Below are 16,718 nucleotides of genomic sequence, written 5' to 3' on the forward strand. Positions count from 1 at the left end.
CGTTGCGTAGAAACACCTATATAGTTGAAGTCTTTACAAATATATGTTTTTTTAATATAATAATAACATTGTTGTTAAATTTGATATAATAATTCTTATACTAAATTGATATAATATATTGATTATTATAAATTATATGACAATTATATACATCTATTATAACTGCATAATACAATCGTTTGAATGACTTCTACCCACGAGTTACACATGAATAAAATTAAATATAATATATGGTTTAATATTATTTATAGTTGTTGTTTTTGTTAATTAATTTTTTAAAATTTATTTGCTTAATGTTTTAATTTATATCATTAAAATTATTTAAAAAATCACTATTTTTTTATTTTAGAGGTAATAATATAATCATTTATATAGAGTTATTTTTAAGTATTGTTATTATAAATTATTTTAAGCTACTTATTTGAAAACTTTTAACGATTATAAAAATATATTTATGAAATATTTTAGTTAAATTGAGATTAAAATTTAGTTTTTGCATTGTTCACTACAATATATCACTTTTAATTATTTACAAAATATTCTTTGGTTTTTTAAGTGGACTGAAATTTATATTTAAGTTGACCTTCTACTATAATATTTAAATTAATAATTTAAGTATTTTATACAAATTGTTCCAAAATTGTATCTTTAAAATGATAATGGTTTATATCCAACAATATACTAAAACTAATAAATTAAGTATAATATGTTAAAAGTCAAAAAAACATAACTTTATAAGTAGAAGTAAAGATATTATTTTAAGGGAAATCTCCAGAAAAGTCGTAAAATTTTACCCTAATTTATATAAAAGTACCAAACTAAATTTTGTTTACGAAAAAGCATGAATTACCGGTCAAAATGACGATTTGACCCCTTTTTCCGGTTTACCGGTTTTATTACTTACCTGTTTCAGTAAAGTCCTATTATTTTACCCTAATTTGCAAATAAGTCCCAAAATAAAATTTGCTGGTGATTTGACCATTTTCTCTATGTAACATACATTTTACCGGTTTCATTGCTGACCCGGACGCCTAGTCATTAAATAAGATGATGAGATGGATATGTTGAGTTATATAATGTTATGTTTAGCATAAAACTTGATATCTTGATGTATTGTATATCTTTTTGGAACATAAAATGCATCCAACAAAGACTACAATAATTACATAAACTAACAACAACTGCGTTATTTTTTACGTTTATAAGAAATATCAAATTGTCTATCTAATCTCATGTAACCCAATATATCCATCTCATCAGACATCAACTCATTTTCTGCCATTTGTTCTTGGAAACACACATTTTATTGGTTTCATTGCTGACGTAGATACATAGTCATAACTGAGTCGATGAGATGGGTATCAAATTTTACAGTAAATGTGGCATTATATAGCCCATCGTATTCATCTTATCAGCTAATTTAATGACTAGGTGTTTAAGTCAACAATGAAACCGATAAAATGTATGTTACATGAAGAAAATGACCAAATCATCAGTAAATTTTATTTTGGGAGTTATTTGCAAATTAGGGTAAAATAATGGGACTTTAGTGAAACATGTAAGTAATAAAACCGATAACCGGAAAAAAGGGGTCAAATCGTCATTTTTACCGATAATTCATGCTTTTTCGTAAATAAATTTTAGTTTGGGACTTATTCGTAAATTAGGGTAAAATTTTAGGACTTTTCTAAAGATTTCCCTTATTTTAATATTGAAATTTAGTTTATATATGATTACACTTTAGGTTTCATATTTATTTAACCTTATTAACCAACTTATATTTATTATTAGAAAGAAATTGAAAAGTCATGGGAGTTTCAAATGAATGTGGTGAAAGGGAAAATGCATGGGAGTTTCAAATGAATGTGGTGAAAGGAAAAATGTTTCCTTTATAATATAGTATGATATGATATGATATGATATGATATGATGTTATGATGATATGATATGATATGATGATATTTGGAGTTTATATAAGCTACAAAAACCACCATTTTAAAACCTATATTTGATTATTTGAAAATTTAACGCTATTAATGTTTTTATAAAACCGGATTTTATTTTAAAACAATAACTTGTTACATCTTATGTCCACATTATAAATATTGAAAACCAAACTCCATGTGATGTTTATTTTGTCCAAATACTATTTTAGCATGTGAAAAACAAATTTATCAACCACACATAATAATTGCATAAAATAAACAACACAAACATACATAAAAATAAATATGCAAAAACATAACCAACTAATGATATTTTTTCTGAGCCAACACAAAAAATGTTAAATCCATTCCTAAAGAAACATTTTAAGGGACCAAAAAATCTTCTTGTAATGTTGATGTAGAAGCTCTCACTTGAGAAAACACCATTTGCTTGCAAAAGATTGGAAAAGCTTCTTGAAAGCAATATTTCAGCAACTGCCGCTAAAAGTCCAATAACCTTAAGAAACAACATTAGAGACACTTTTCAGAAACTGTCACTAACTTTCAGCATGCTTCTAATCTCAAAAATTGCTCTTTGGTCTACAAAAAATGGCTCCAACTTCATTTCTTGTTACATTTTGTACAAATAAATTCTTTCTAATAACTAATCTATTATTTATAAAAATAAACCAAGAAAACTAACTTATTTAATTTATTACATACCATATGAATAAAGAAATTATTACCACCATTTTTATAATAAAAACAACAAACACAACAACATAACAAACACAATGGTCATTGGCTAGTTTATACATATCATACATATCAACATACACATTAAACAACCTATGTTTTTCTAAGACAACTTTAAATGACAAAAGATGCATGAAACTTGTGTCACATAAAATAAAAGCGTAAATTACATGAATGGTCCCTATGGTTTGGGGTAATTTTCACGTTAGGTCCCAAACTTATCTTTTTAACTCGGAAGGTCCCTACAGTTTTTTTTGTGCTCTTGGTCCCTGTCTTACCTAAAAATACTATTTTACCCTTGCTTTTTAATTTATTTAAATAAAGTGGGGTAGGTAAGGTAAGGTAAGGTGAGGTGGAAGTATGGTTGTGGGTGTGTTTATTTAAATAAATTAAAAAATCAAGGACAAAATAGTCTTTTTAGGTAAGACAAGGACCAAATGCGCAAAAAAACAAACAGTAGGGACCTTCCGAGTTAAAAAAATAAGTTAGGGACCAAACGTACAAATTATCGCAAACCATAGGGACCATTCGTGTAATTTACTCTAAAAAAATAACAATTATAAAGTTATCATACAAAATATGTATGAACTTGTTTTTATACAAAACCAAGTTATCCATCTTCTCCAAAAACTAGGTTTCCAAAAATCAAAAAATCTAACGAAACATACAAGGTGGCTCTGATACCGATTGTTGGGATTTTATTCAAAATTAGTTTCAAAAACCTGATTTTAAGCTATGAAATACTTGATCATTTGAATAACATAAAACAAGTTTAAACCCACCAAGGATCATATTGAAAGTTGTAGAAAGATTAAAACACCAACCAAAGAAAGGGTGAAGAAATAACAACATTTGTAGTTCTTTGGGTCCTCTCGGGAGGCTTGGAAGTTGATGAAGAATAATGAACTTAAGAGACACCAAAAATGACTCAAGTTGATGTAGAATGCTAGTTCTTTTGTATAAAACTCTTAAGACTCTTAAGCTTTATTTTCTTAACAAAATAAGAACACAAAGAGATCATCAAAAGCAAGTAATCTTCAAGACTTGAGAAGAAATGAGAGAGAACCCATGCACACATGCATGTCACGGTTTTGGGCAAGAGGAAAGGCAAGTCAAATCCAAGCCTCATAAAGTGTATACATTACACAAAGTGTCTTAAGCCTTTAAGACAAACCGTGCCCCTAAGACATGGTGTCCCCCATGCTTGAAAGAAACCCTTTACTTTTGATTAAACTAATCAAAAACCATCCCTCTTTACCTCTCTCTTAATTTTGGTTATGCTTCACAAAAAGAAGACAAAAGCTTTATATTTTATAAACCAAGTTTATAAAATATAAAACTTAAATTTTTGGTAAAAGACAAAAGAATTTATCCAGTCTAAAGTGTTGTATATGACTTATTAATTCATACCACATGAATTATATAATGTTACTTGCTAATGGAAATTATTATTTCCATGAAACAAATAATTTCCATGAAACAAATAATTTCCATTTTACTATAAGAGTTTATTGAATATTTATTAAAATCAATTTCAATAAATAATCATTTATATCAAGTTGTTGTTAGTGTGACCCATTATTATCATATGTTAAATAACAATATCACTTTAATATGACTCTTGAACATACTATATCTTTCATGGGAGTGGGAAGTCTATTGATGAGGTAAACTGCCGTTTGAAAGGCATGTGACCAGTATGTAAGAGGTAGGTTGGAATAGTAGAGTAGGGCTACTCTAGTTTCTACAATGTTTCTGTGTCGGCGTTTTACATTACCGTTCTGTTCGGGTGTGTAAGGTGGGGTGAAAGAATGTGAGATGCCATGGGCTTGAAGGAATATAAGAAGACCTGAATATTCACCTCCGTTATCACTAAATAGCGAAACAATGAGATGTTGAAAGTATTTTCTGACAAGAAGCTTGAATTTGGGATATAATTTGGCTACATCCCTTTTGTGTTTCATGGGGTACATCCATATGTACTTTGTAAGATAACATAATAAGTGAAGTTGTCTAAGGATTTTTGTACAGGACCCCAGACATCTATGTAAATAAGCTGAAGTGGAAGAGTGGCAACAAATGAATTTGAACCAAAAGGTAATTTATGACTTTTATTAATGGAGTAAGAAGGATAATAAACATTGGAGCTAAAATTTAAGCTTAAACCTAATTGAGAAACAATAGACTTAAAAACATGGATAGAGGGTTGGCCAAGTTTGTAAAGGAGACTCAGAGGAGAATGCTTGAAAGTGGCATGCATTAGAGCTTTGGGAGACAAAGGTGTGTGATATATCCCTTTAGTTCTCTGTCATCGGATTAGATGCACCCCCGTGCATAGACCTTCACAAAGTTAGTGTCACCTAATTGAGAAACAGCCATAAAGTTTCTATGTAAGCGTGGAACGTGCAAAACTTTGGATAATAGTAAGCTTTTGTGGGGTGTAGTGATGTAGGTGTTACCAATGTTAGAGATGGGTAAACATGTACCGTAACCAAGAACAACTTCATCATGGCCACCATATTCTAAAACACTATGAAGTGTTTTCGGTCTGAGGTGACATGGTTTGAAGCTCTTGTATCAAACAACCAAGAAAGAGATGTTGGAGCAGAAGTAGTGACATTGGCGACTGGTGTTGTGATTTTGTTTGTATTAACATTATTGTCCCTTAGAACCCGACTAGTTTGTGAAAATCACGTGTGAGATGTCCATGAATGTTGCAAAATTGACGAAACTCATTGTTTCTAGTAGTTCGATTGCAATGAGTAGTGTTGTTTGACCAGATAGATTGCGAAGTATGTGTCACTCTTTGTGACCCTGAGTTATATGACTGATTGTTTCTGAAAAACGAGTTTGGCTTATGAGAATGTGATCCCTGTTGTCGGTTGGTATAGTTGACTGTTGTAGGGATAGATTTATGTGGTAATGATGCTTCTTTAAGGGCTTGTTCATAATCAATAAGCTTGTCAAAGAGTTCAGAGTATGATATTGGGTTGTTTCTCACCTTGATAGCTGTAGAAATAGTGTCGTAATCGTCACCCAATTGAGATAGAATATGAACCATAAGGTCTTCCTCTGAGATAGGGCTTTGTGCTAGGGCCAGGTTATCGGCAATGGTTCGCATCGCATGTAGAAATTTTGTGATTGAGCGACTGCCTTTAGGGTTTTTCGCTAGTTTAGACTTCAAGGAGATGATACGAGATCGAGATGATCAGGCAAAGCTTGAATGCAATCGTTCCCATGATTCATGGGTTGTTGAAGCTGAAGAGATGGAGGGATGAATTGAGTCAGAGCAGCTTCTTAAGATTTCACTGAAGATCATAGTTAGGTGCATTTTGTGCACCTTTTTCCACACCTTTTAGTCCCTTGTGTGCATCCATTTAGCATAGTTGTCTTTCATTTTTCTTGCATATTATCAAAGTCATGTTAGTCTCTAGAACAACCTTATTTGCATGCTTTTATGGTCTTTTCAGGTAAACCGGAGGTTGAAACGCGTTTTGGGAGGTGCCGGGAAGCACAGGTGAAGATTCTGGGATGAATGGATGCAAAACGGAAAAGTTGAAAAACAAATCAAGATTGGACTTGGAAGCAGGAGCGAACACGGGGCGTGTTAGATTTGTACTAAAAAGTGAACACGTGTCGTGTTTGACCAATAAGAAGCTGTTAACCATGCTGAACACGGCCCGTGTTGATTTAGCCTATTTGGACACGGGCCGTGTTGGTCCAGCTGAGCATTTTTTGAGCATTATACTTTGGAAGAAGACCCGAGGATGTCATGCAAATTTTCAATCAACACGACCCATTTTGATTTACCATATTTTGACATGGGGTGTGTTCGACCCAATAACTAACTTTTCACAGTTATTCCTATCTTTCATATCACGGGATTAGGGACATTTTTGCAATTTCGAAGGTTTTTGCAAGGTTTCGATTATAATCATTTGGAAACATTTTTCTTTGGATTTGTAAGTCTCGTATGCGGATTATTTCATCTTTTCTATACTTATTGATTGTTCTAGTCATGTGCGGCTAGAACCCTAGTTCTCCAACTTTATGTCTTGACTTTTAGTTGTGATTTCAGTCATGAGATTTGATGTTTATTTCTAATTTCTATCTAGTGAATTTGATTTCGCTTCAATCAAATGTTTGATTTCAATTTTACTTCTTGTTGGCCATTTGAATTAGGGTTAGATCATTCAAGTTATCTATTTTGCAAAATTTGTAATTGTTTTGCGAAATAGAGCAAGTAACAAGCCCTAAATTGAATTATTTGGAATAAATCTAGCGTGACAACCCGTAAATTTCTATCTTGTAAAGTCAATTCAATCAATCAAAAGTCAGACTTGTTTCTGTTACCTTTTAGCCTTGTTAAGGGTCATTTTAAAGAGTTCTAAGCCTATTACACTCAATGATTGTGTGTTAGGAAGTGTTAGCTTGAGATCATTGAGTTGCAATCGAGCCGGAACCACCCTCACAAGTAGTTCACGGCCGTGAACCCATATTGGGCCGTGAACTCATGCTATATACATGAGTTTTAGCCATTTTTGATTCATTTCTCAACCCTTGGCCGTGAACCTCTCAAGTCTCTCTCAAGTATCATCCACAAGAACTTCAATCTTTCACTCTTAAACACCCATTTCCTTTGCTACTCCATAGAATCTTACTAGGATCTTCAAACACTTGCCAAAACACCAAGATCTTCAAGTGTTCTTCATCATTTGGGTCGTGAACATCAAGTGGGCCGTGAACCACTCATCAAGTTGGGCCGTGAACATCAAATTGGGTTGTGAACCATCAACTTGGGCCGTGAACCATTCGTCAAATTGGGTCGTGAACCATTCAAGCCCAGCCGTGAACCATCCTTCCTTTGGGCCGTGAACACCATATCAGCCTCCTATCTTGCTTCTAACACTCCTTTGGTGAGTTATTCTTGCATCCTACATTGTTTCCCAATCTCCTTTGTAGTTAGATTCACTAATTGCATGCCTATATGTATCAATATATGTCATTTAGGACTCGTTTGTGCCTCGGGACTTCATTCGTGGAACTTATCATCCTTATTCGAATCTTCAGTTGAATCACCGACATAAGGTGAGTGCATACCCCTATAATCTATCTTTTAAATGTTTTTAAATGCTTTTAAGGGGGGGGGGGGGGAATACAAGTTGAACACAATATTATTGTGTTAATATTTACCTGTGATAACCATCACATTAAAGGATTTCTTGTGCTTTTGTAAGTGATCAAATCAATTCAAAAACTCTTGTAAATGATGTTAGATTATTGTTTATAAAACTCCGTTTTTAAAGTACATGCATAACTCAGTAGTTAATCGAGTCTTTTCTACAAATCAGGGACAGTTCAAAACAAACATACTAGTAAACTATAATAGGTATAGTTTAGGGATTCAGTTCATACTATAACAAGAACAGAAAGGAACATACTATAAACAGAACATAAAGGAACATACTATAACAAGAACAAGATAACAATAATGTGAAACCACTACTTCATGGCATGGCAATATACTTGTTGTGTCACGTTTTGTAACCAGAGTCTCCTGCAGGCAGAGCGTGAGTTTGTGTATAGATATATATCGGATTGACATCCCAGACCTTGCTGCTAGCTACAGTGGGACTTGCAGGTCTACGGGTGACAAATGTCATACAATTTTCGATGTTTTTAGATCGTCGTGTTTCATACTAGTCAAATCAAGCATGGTTATAACCTCGTCACATTTTAACCTTAATTAACAAATAGGTTTTAAGGTAGTTAGTGCTTCAGTAGTTACTTTATACAACATTACTGTACACTTTTATTTTCCCATTACATTCATATAGTGATATTCTCATATAAAAGGTAATGCAAACTATTTTCTAGAAAAGATAGTCATAAACTTGGGAAAACATACATTCTTACGAGAGAACAAACAAACAAAGCAGTCGGGTCTTGGTACATTCAGTTAAAAAGGGGGCTTATAATGCTAACTTTATGATTCCTTGTTAAGACCGATATCGTACACGATTTAAACAAATAAAAATAAAAGATAAACTGCTTATTGCACTAACAGGTAGTATAGGTAAGCAGGGTCCAATCCTCAGGGACACGTCCTAACGTTTACACCTCTTGCGTAAGGTATGGCCTAATTCTTGATGAATGCAATAAACATAAAAAGGGGGGGATTATTTCTGAAAATTAAACTAATAGAAATCGAAAATGACAAAAGAAAAACTAAATTTAAAGTGGTGAAAATTCAAATAAGAGAAAGCAATTCCAGTTTCGCGGTGACTCCCCTAATCATATAATTAACCTTCAACACAATATTCGACTATGCACTTGTTTAACTGATACTAAAGTTCATTAACAAGCTCTAATGACCTTTGTTACAAAAATTGTTTAATCAAAATAAGTGCTTTGAATTAAACCTAACTTTTTACTAAATTAACCAAACAAGCTCTTGATTAACAGAGAAAAGTTGCATTAGACACAGTGTAATTCCCAGTAAAGTTCAATACCTCTCATAAGCTCGGAGGCGTTAAAACTTCTTTGATCATTTCATATTAGAGTTAACCCTAAACTCAGAATTAATCTAATACTCGTCACTTTTACTAATTAATCTAGACAATTACGGATCTAAACAATTAGATGACTAGAATGATTCACAAACAATTTAAGCGGCCAACATAAACTGAAATCAAAATCAAACATTCAATTTAACACAGAATTGATCAAACTAAACAGTAATCATAGTCAAACATAGTGCCTAATGATTAATCATACGAAAAGGTTACGTCTTGCGAAACTGAAATCTGAGTTTTTAGCCTGACATGGCTAATAACGGATTACAAACAATGGTAATAGAATCTAAACGATAAATCTTACTAAACTACGAATAGAAATCGAATCGTCTCTTTTAGATCTGCGTTCTTCACTTGAAAACCTCTGAATCGCCAGAAATCGCCAATATTAGGGTTACTGGAAGAGTATCAGGCTGTATTTATACGTCTAGCTGTCAAAACGCCGTACCTGCGATCGCAAAGGGCATACCTGCGATCGCATGTATCACCCAAAAACGTGTCACGGGATTTTTTAATGAAGTACGTTGCCATTTCGACGCAAATTGACAAACCTGCGATCGCAAAGGCACAACCTGCGATCGCAAGTTTCTTTTTTTTCTCAGCTGATGAATTTTTTGGCTCGACAAAACCTCGAAGGTAACCTGCGATCCAACCTGCGATCGCAAAGGCATACCTGCGATCGCAAGGAGAAAAGATGCGATCGCATGTTACTTTTTTTTGTTCTTTTGATCTTCGTTCCTCCTTCCAAGCAGTTCTTGATCATTTTCCGGCATCCTTCCTTGGTCTAAACTCCAATTAAGCTCCTAAGCATCCACAAACGCATCCCGAACTTGCGCAATCATCCATGTGCTCCAAATGGCCCTGAAAAGTCATAACAAACGTGAGCAGTACGTGCATTCTTGAAAATAATCATGAAACACGAAATACATAATAATAATAGGGAATTAATTAGCTTTTTATAATGAAATACGTAGGAAATTGTGCTAAAAGATGCATATAAAATGCATCTAACAAACCTCCCCAAGCTTAGACCTTACTTGCCCTCGAGTAAGGAAACGATAACTTTGGAAACGGAATTGAGGCTAAGGGCAACAAAGGAATAACCTAGACAGACGTCAACTTGAAGGCGAAAACCCAAATAATGAGAATTACCAAAGCTAAACACAAAATATGCATGCAAAGATAAAGAAATTTAACAATGAACTAAAATAATATGCAAATGAAAAACGAACAACTAAAATGAAACATGCTTCTTTTTTTTTTACTTTTATATTTTATATTTTTTTTTCTTTTACGATCAGAATTTACATCGATAATGGGCTCCAATCACTAATACCAAAGCAACCATCCTGCTACCTTTCATGTATCACAGACTCCCAAAGTAAGGAAGACCACAAAACGATGTAACACAATAATCCAACTCTAGTTTTATTTAAACATTGCACCTTAATTAGCTTTATGAGCGAAAATAACATAGTCCGGATCTCATGTCCTTAAGACTAGATGGCCAAGAATCAGAATCGACGCATCCTTAAGAACCTGCACGACCAAATCAGCTTTCGCCGAAGCAGCAAGGGCCAACTCCCGTAGGAGCCCGAGCTCTATGCTTTCAATTTTTCGAGAGCCACAAGTATCATATCACACAGTTCTTTATTCGCCAGATGTAACTTTGGAACGACTTCTAACTTGATTGAACTTTGATTTATAGTTCGTTTTGAGCTTGATTTCTTCAATCTCTCTTTTTTTAGGAATTTATTGAAGTTTCTTCAATTGAGCGCTTGAAATTCTTTGATTTGGGTACTAGATATAACGTTGTACCCTTTCTTCATTTTGACTGTGTGGATCTGATACTTAAGCTCTCTGTTACCGCGAGGGTAGCACGTGTCAACAAATAGGACCATGTTCTGTGGGTTCAGAGTTGCCGATAAAGATTCTTTTTAAACATTAATAAGCAAATCATCCTAGAGCTGTTATTACCACCCAAAAAACGTTTCAGTACGCTATTTTTTTATTATCTAAGGTCGGGGTCTCGAATCACGGTGTCTTGGGTCCCCTGGTTATGACAACTGATTCTACACTTCCAATAACAATCAAGTCGCTTCGGATTTTTTTCATTTTCAATTCTCAATATCCCACTTCATGGAGCTATCGTATGTAAAGAGTGTCATCATCTCGTAATTTTTTTTATCAACATGAAAAACGAAAAATCTTTTTTTTATGCAAATGCAGAAGGCAACAAGATGAAAATATTAAAAACTAGGAAGAAATAAAATGACAAATAAAAGAAACAGAAATGAAAAATCTTTTTGTATTTTTTAAACTTTTCTAATTTTTTTGTATTTTTTTTAAATAAAAAGGACAAAATAAAAACTTTTTACAAAAAGATAGGAAATCCCCTCCTCAAGCTTAAAATTAAGAATTGTCCTCAATGCTTAGGGAGGAGTGGAAGATGACTACTCGGACGGGGGAGCATAGCGACAGAAGAATTCGTCGCGGAAATCGTCGAAATCGTCGCGCAAACCTATGAGCTCGTCACGATAGTCGGTAACCTGAGTGCTATATTGCTGATAGTCGAGGCGAAGACCAGTCATCGTCTGTTGAAGGGAAGCAATATCCTGACGGAGGTCAAGATAATGCTGGTAAGTGAAGGGGGAGTTGGGGTGAGGGTGAGATGGCTGGGTGGGTGGGGGTTGATCCTGAAAGTCAGTCTGCATAGGATCAGGCTGGCTAAAGGATATAGGTGTGGCGTCTGCGTAGTCTGGGTGCTAAGTAGATGAAGATGGTCGATCAGACTGTGGATGCTGTGCCCTATATGGGGGTGGTTGGATGTTCGAAGGAAGCACCCACACAGTCTCGCTAATGGGTTTAGCGAGAGCTATGACATCAGGTCCAGTGACCTTGAAATAAAGGGAGCGACCATGCATCCAAACATACCCACTTGGGGCAGTACGAAGCGTGTGCATAGCCCGAAGGGTCTGCAGGGTCAAACGGAAAGAATCACCCGCGAAAAAGGTGTACCCCGGAGGAGATGGCACCGCGAGGGCGTGCGCAATGACAGAAATCAAACCACCACAGCGAATTGCACCGCCGGTACGAAGGGCTATAACTCTATGGAATCGTATGATGATAATATCACCAAAATACGGGCGGTGTGACCCGCTGATCATGCACCACAAAAGAAAAAGCTCGGATTTTCCGGCTTTCGTAGTTTCAATCTGTGCATAAATGATATTGCATATAATTTTCATTGCAATTTTGAGAACAGGGTGCACAATACTGGTCTGGACGGACTGGGCAGAATTGTAAGACTCCGAACCGGTAATGGAGTACCAAAACTCACGTACGTCAAAAGCAGGGGCGGGCTGGGATAAACTGGTGATAAGGGTATGGAAGAAAGTACATAACTGGTCGAAGTGAATCACGAGGGGTGCTAAAAATACGAAAAGCTATGTTTCCCTCATGATTTACCTCACTAAGCGTGGCTAAAAACTCTCGGGTCAATAGGGGACAAGTGGCAAAATCTGCAGACAATAGGCGCTCCCAGCCAATATTGGCAAAAAGAGCGTGAACACCATCATAAATATGGAGTTCCTGCATTAATGTGCGGCTAGGGGCCCAGACCTGTGGCAAAATCTCGTGGTCGAGAAGTCCCTGGTAACAGTCGAGTGCGGCCTGTGAACCTAAATCCAAAGTGACATTGTCCACCTGGACAGTGTATGACGGGTCTGAGGTGTCAACCTGTCTGCGTGAACGGGAGGGTCTAGGGGGCATTTTGAAAGGTAAATTGGGACAAGGTAGGCACAATTTCCAGGTAAAAATAATAATAATAATAATAATAAAGCAAAAATAAGTATTTCTAACTACTCCCAAATGACCGCACAAATATATAACAAAAACAGAAATTCAGTTTCAGAACGAAAATACCTGACTGTGCGCTGAGCAGCAGTATATTTTTCGTGCCGAATTTTTTTTTTGATTTTTGAAATTCCGTTCGGATGAATCTCTTCTGAATTGCGTCGTGAGCAAACGTTTCTACTTTTCGTGGCCTGCGGATGACTAACGGAACGTAGATCTGAAGAATGAACTCACAAAATTCAAATTTCAAAATGAACAAAATGAGATTTTTGGAGAATTTCAACCGTGAAAACATGATTTTTGTTACCGTATAGATGTTGTAGGAGTAAAATAAAAGAGATTGATACCTTATTTGCTTGATTTGGAAGAAAAATGAGCGATTTGGGTGTTGGTTGGTGAAAGAACTCGAAATATAGTGGATCTCAGAGAGAATTTTTGGAGTGTGGTGGTTACAAATGAGGCTGCGATCAGTATTTATAGCAATAACAACCCAACCTACGATCACAGGTTTTTCAATTTTGACCGTTGGGCACTTTTCTCGAGGCAAGTAACGTCCAGATGATGATAAACTGATACATGTTATCGCAAGGGTGGAACCTGCGATCGCAGGTTTTGAAAAACTGTCTTTAATCTCTTATTCAACGTTCATATGTGAGCCAGGAACAAAAACGTAATACATGTGATCGCAAGGGGGGAACCTGCGATTGCAGGTTTTGAGAAATTAACTTCAATCGCTTTTAAAATTGTTCAAAAGTCTTCCAGGCTCTAAAAAATGATACATGCGATCGCAAGGGGGGGAACCTGCGATCGCAGGTTTGCAATTTTTGTGAAAACAGTTCCAGAAAAACCTCGATGACTACCTGCGACCCCAAAATGTATAACCTGCGATCGCAAAGACTGGGCATGCGGTCGCAGGTTCCACCAAAACTGTATTTTTTTCAAAATTTTCAACTTCTCTCTGTTCCTTTTTATTTTAAAAACACGATTCAGTTAAAAGAAAATGACCTAAGTACCTAAAAACACACAAAAATTAAAAAGAAGTTGCAAAAACGAAACCAAAACAAACGCCCGGGTTGCCTCCAGGTAAGCTGCCCGTTTTTACTGTCGTTGGCTCGACGTTGTTACTTGGTTTCCTCAATTGCGGTAAGTCAGGACCTCGACTACCTCCACTTCTTCATTTGTAACTTGAAACCCTTCGTAAAATGGTTTGAGACGGTGACCATTTACCTTAAAAATCTTTCCTGTTTGTTCACTCTTAATTTCTATAGCACCATGATCAAACACGTTAGTAACAACAAAAGGTCCCACCCAATGAGACCTCAATTTACCGGAAATAAGTTTGAAACGAGAGTGATATAAGAGTACCTTTTGACCGGTAGTGAATACCTTTCGCGAGATCATCTTGTCGTGAAAAGCTTTCGTCTTCTCCTTGTAAATTGCTTCGTTCTCGTAAGCATCATTCCTAATTTCTTCTAACTCTTGGATGTCCAATCTTCTTTTCTTGCCAGCTTCATCCATGCTCATATTCAACTTTTTGACAGCCCAATATGCTCGATGCTCCAATTCAACCGGTAATCGACAGGGTTTGCCAAAAACAATTCTATATGGTGACATACCAATAGAAGTTTTGTATGCTGTCCGGTGAGCCCATAATGCATCATCCAATCGAATACTCCAATCTTTCTTGACCGGATTGATGGTTTTCTCTATAATGCCCTTAATCTGTCTGTTTGAAGCTTCAGCCTGCCCATTGGTTTGCGGGTGATATGATGTGGATACCCGATGTATGACACCATAAGTCTTGAGGACTGCTTCGAGGGTGCGGTTGCAGAAATGCATACCCCGATCACTAATAATGGCTTTTGGTGTCCCAAACCTAGCAAATATATTTGTCTTGACAAAATCAACCACAACCTTGGCATCGTCGGTTCGTGTAGCTTTTGCCTCGACCCATTTGGACACGTAATCCACAGCAAGTAAGATGTACATAAACCCGAAAGAAGGCGGAAACGGACCCATGAAATCTATACCCCAAACGTCAAAGATTTCACATATTAAGATTGGAGTAAGTGGCATCTGATTACGAGATATCAAAGACCCAGTCATTTGACATCTTTCACAGGTTTTGCAAAATAGAAAAGAGTCACGAAAAATATGAGGCCAATAAAGACCACTGTCCAAGACCTTACGTGCGGTTCGTTATGGACCATAATGCCCTCCACAAGCTTCTGAATGGCAGAAATTCAGGATTCACTTGACTTCATCTTGACGTACACATCTTCTAATCACCTGATCAGCACAGTGTTTCCATAGATACGGCTCGTCCCAAACATATCTTTTCGCCTCCTTCTTTATTTTATCTTTCTGGGCTCGAGTGAGATCTGAAGGGAGTTCTCTAGAGACCAAGTAGTTCACAATATCAGCAAACCAATGAGGGTTCTGAACAGCGAATAGGTGCTCGTCAGGAAATGTTTCGCGGATCGGTGTCAGGTCTTCAGGTGGGGTGAGTCGGCTCAAATGATCAGCTACCAAATTTTCTCTCCCACTTTTGTCCCTAATCTCTATATCAAATTCCTGTAGCAGCAAAATCCATCTAATCAACTTTAACTTTGAGTCCTTTTTGGCAAGAAGGTACCGAATGGCTGCGTGATCCGAAAAGATTATGACTTTTGTGCCCAACAAATACTGTCTGAATTTTTCCAATGCAAAAACGATTGACAGCAACTCTTTTTCAGTGGTGGAGTAATTTGCTTGGGCTCTGTCCAAAGTCTTTGATGCATAATATATAACATGGGGGACCCGATATTTTCTCTGTCCTAGAACAGCTCCAACAACAGTGTTACTGGCGTCACACATTATCTTGAATGGTAAACTCCAATATGGGGGCTGAATGATGGGGGCAGAAGTAAAAATATTTTTCAACACATCAAAAGCTTTCTTGCAATCTTCATTGAAGTCGAATTCAACATCTTTTTGCAATAACTAGCACATGGGAACTGATATCTTTGAAAAATCTTTTATAAACCTCATGTAAAACCATGCATGGCTAAGAAAGGAACGCCCTTCCCGAACATTCTTCGGGTAGGGTAAGCTCTTTATAACATCTATTTTTGCTTTATCGACTTCCAAACCTCTTTTTGAAACAATATGTCCAAGAATCAGACCTTGGTCAACCATAAAGTGACATTTTTCAAAATTTGAATCAGACCTTGGTCAACCATAAAGTGGCATTTTTCAAAATTTAAGACCAGGTCTGTTTCTATACATCTTTGTAAAATTTTTGTGAGGTTTTTTAAACAAATATCAAAGGAGTCTCCATAGACGGTAAAATCATCCATGAAGACTTCTATGGTATTTTCGACATACTCAGAAAATATACTAACCATACACCTTTGAAAGGTAGCAGGTGCGTTGCAGAGTCCGAATGGCATACGCCTATATGTGAATGTCCCGAAAGGGAAGGTGAAAGTCGTTTTCTCCTGGTCTTCTGGAGCAACTGGAATCTGATGGAAACCTGAAAATCCATCCAAGCAGCAGTAGTGGGATTTTCCAGCAAGCCTCTCTAGCATCTGATCTATGAATGGGAGAGGAAAATGATCTTTCCAGG

The sequence above is a fragment of the Lactuca virosa genome, chromosome 1 (assembly GCF_052849685.1).
Source record: "Lactuca virosa cultivar CGN04683 chromosome 1, Lactuca_virosa_CGN04683_v6, whole genome shotgun sequence".
Taxonomy (NCBI): domain Eukaryota; kingdom Viridiplantae; phylum Streptophyta; class Magnoliopsida; order Asterales; family Asteraceae; genus Lactuca; species Lactuca virosa.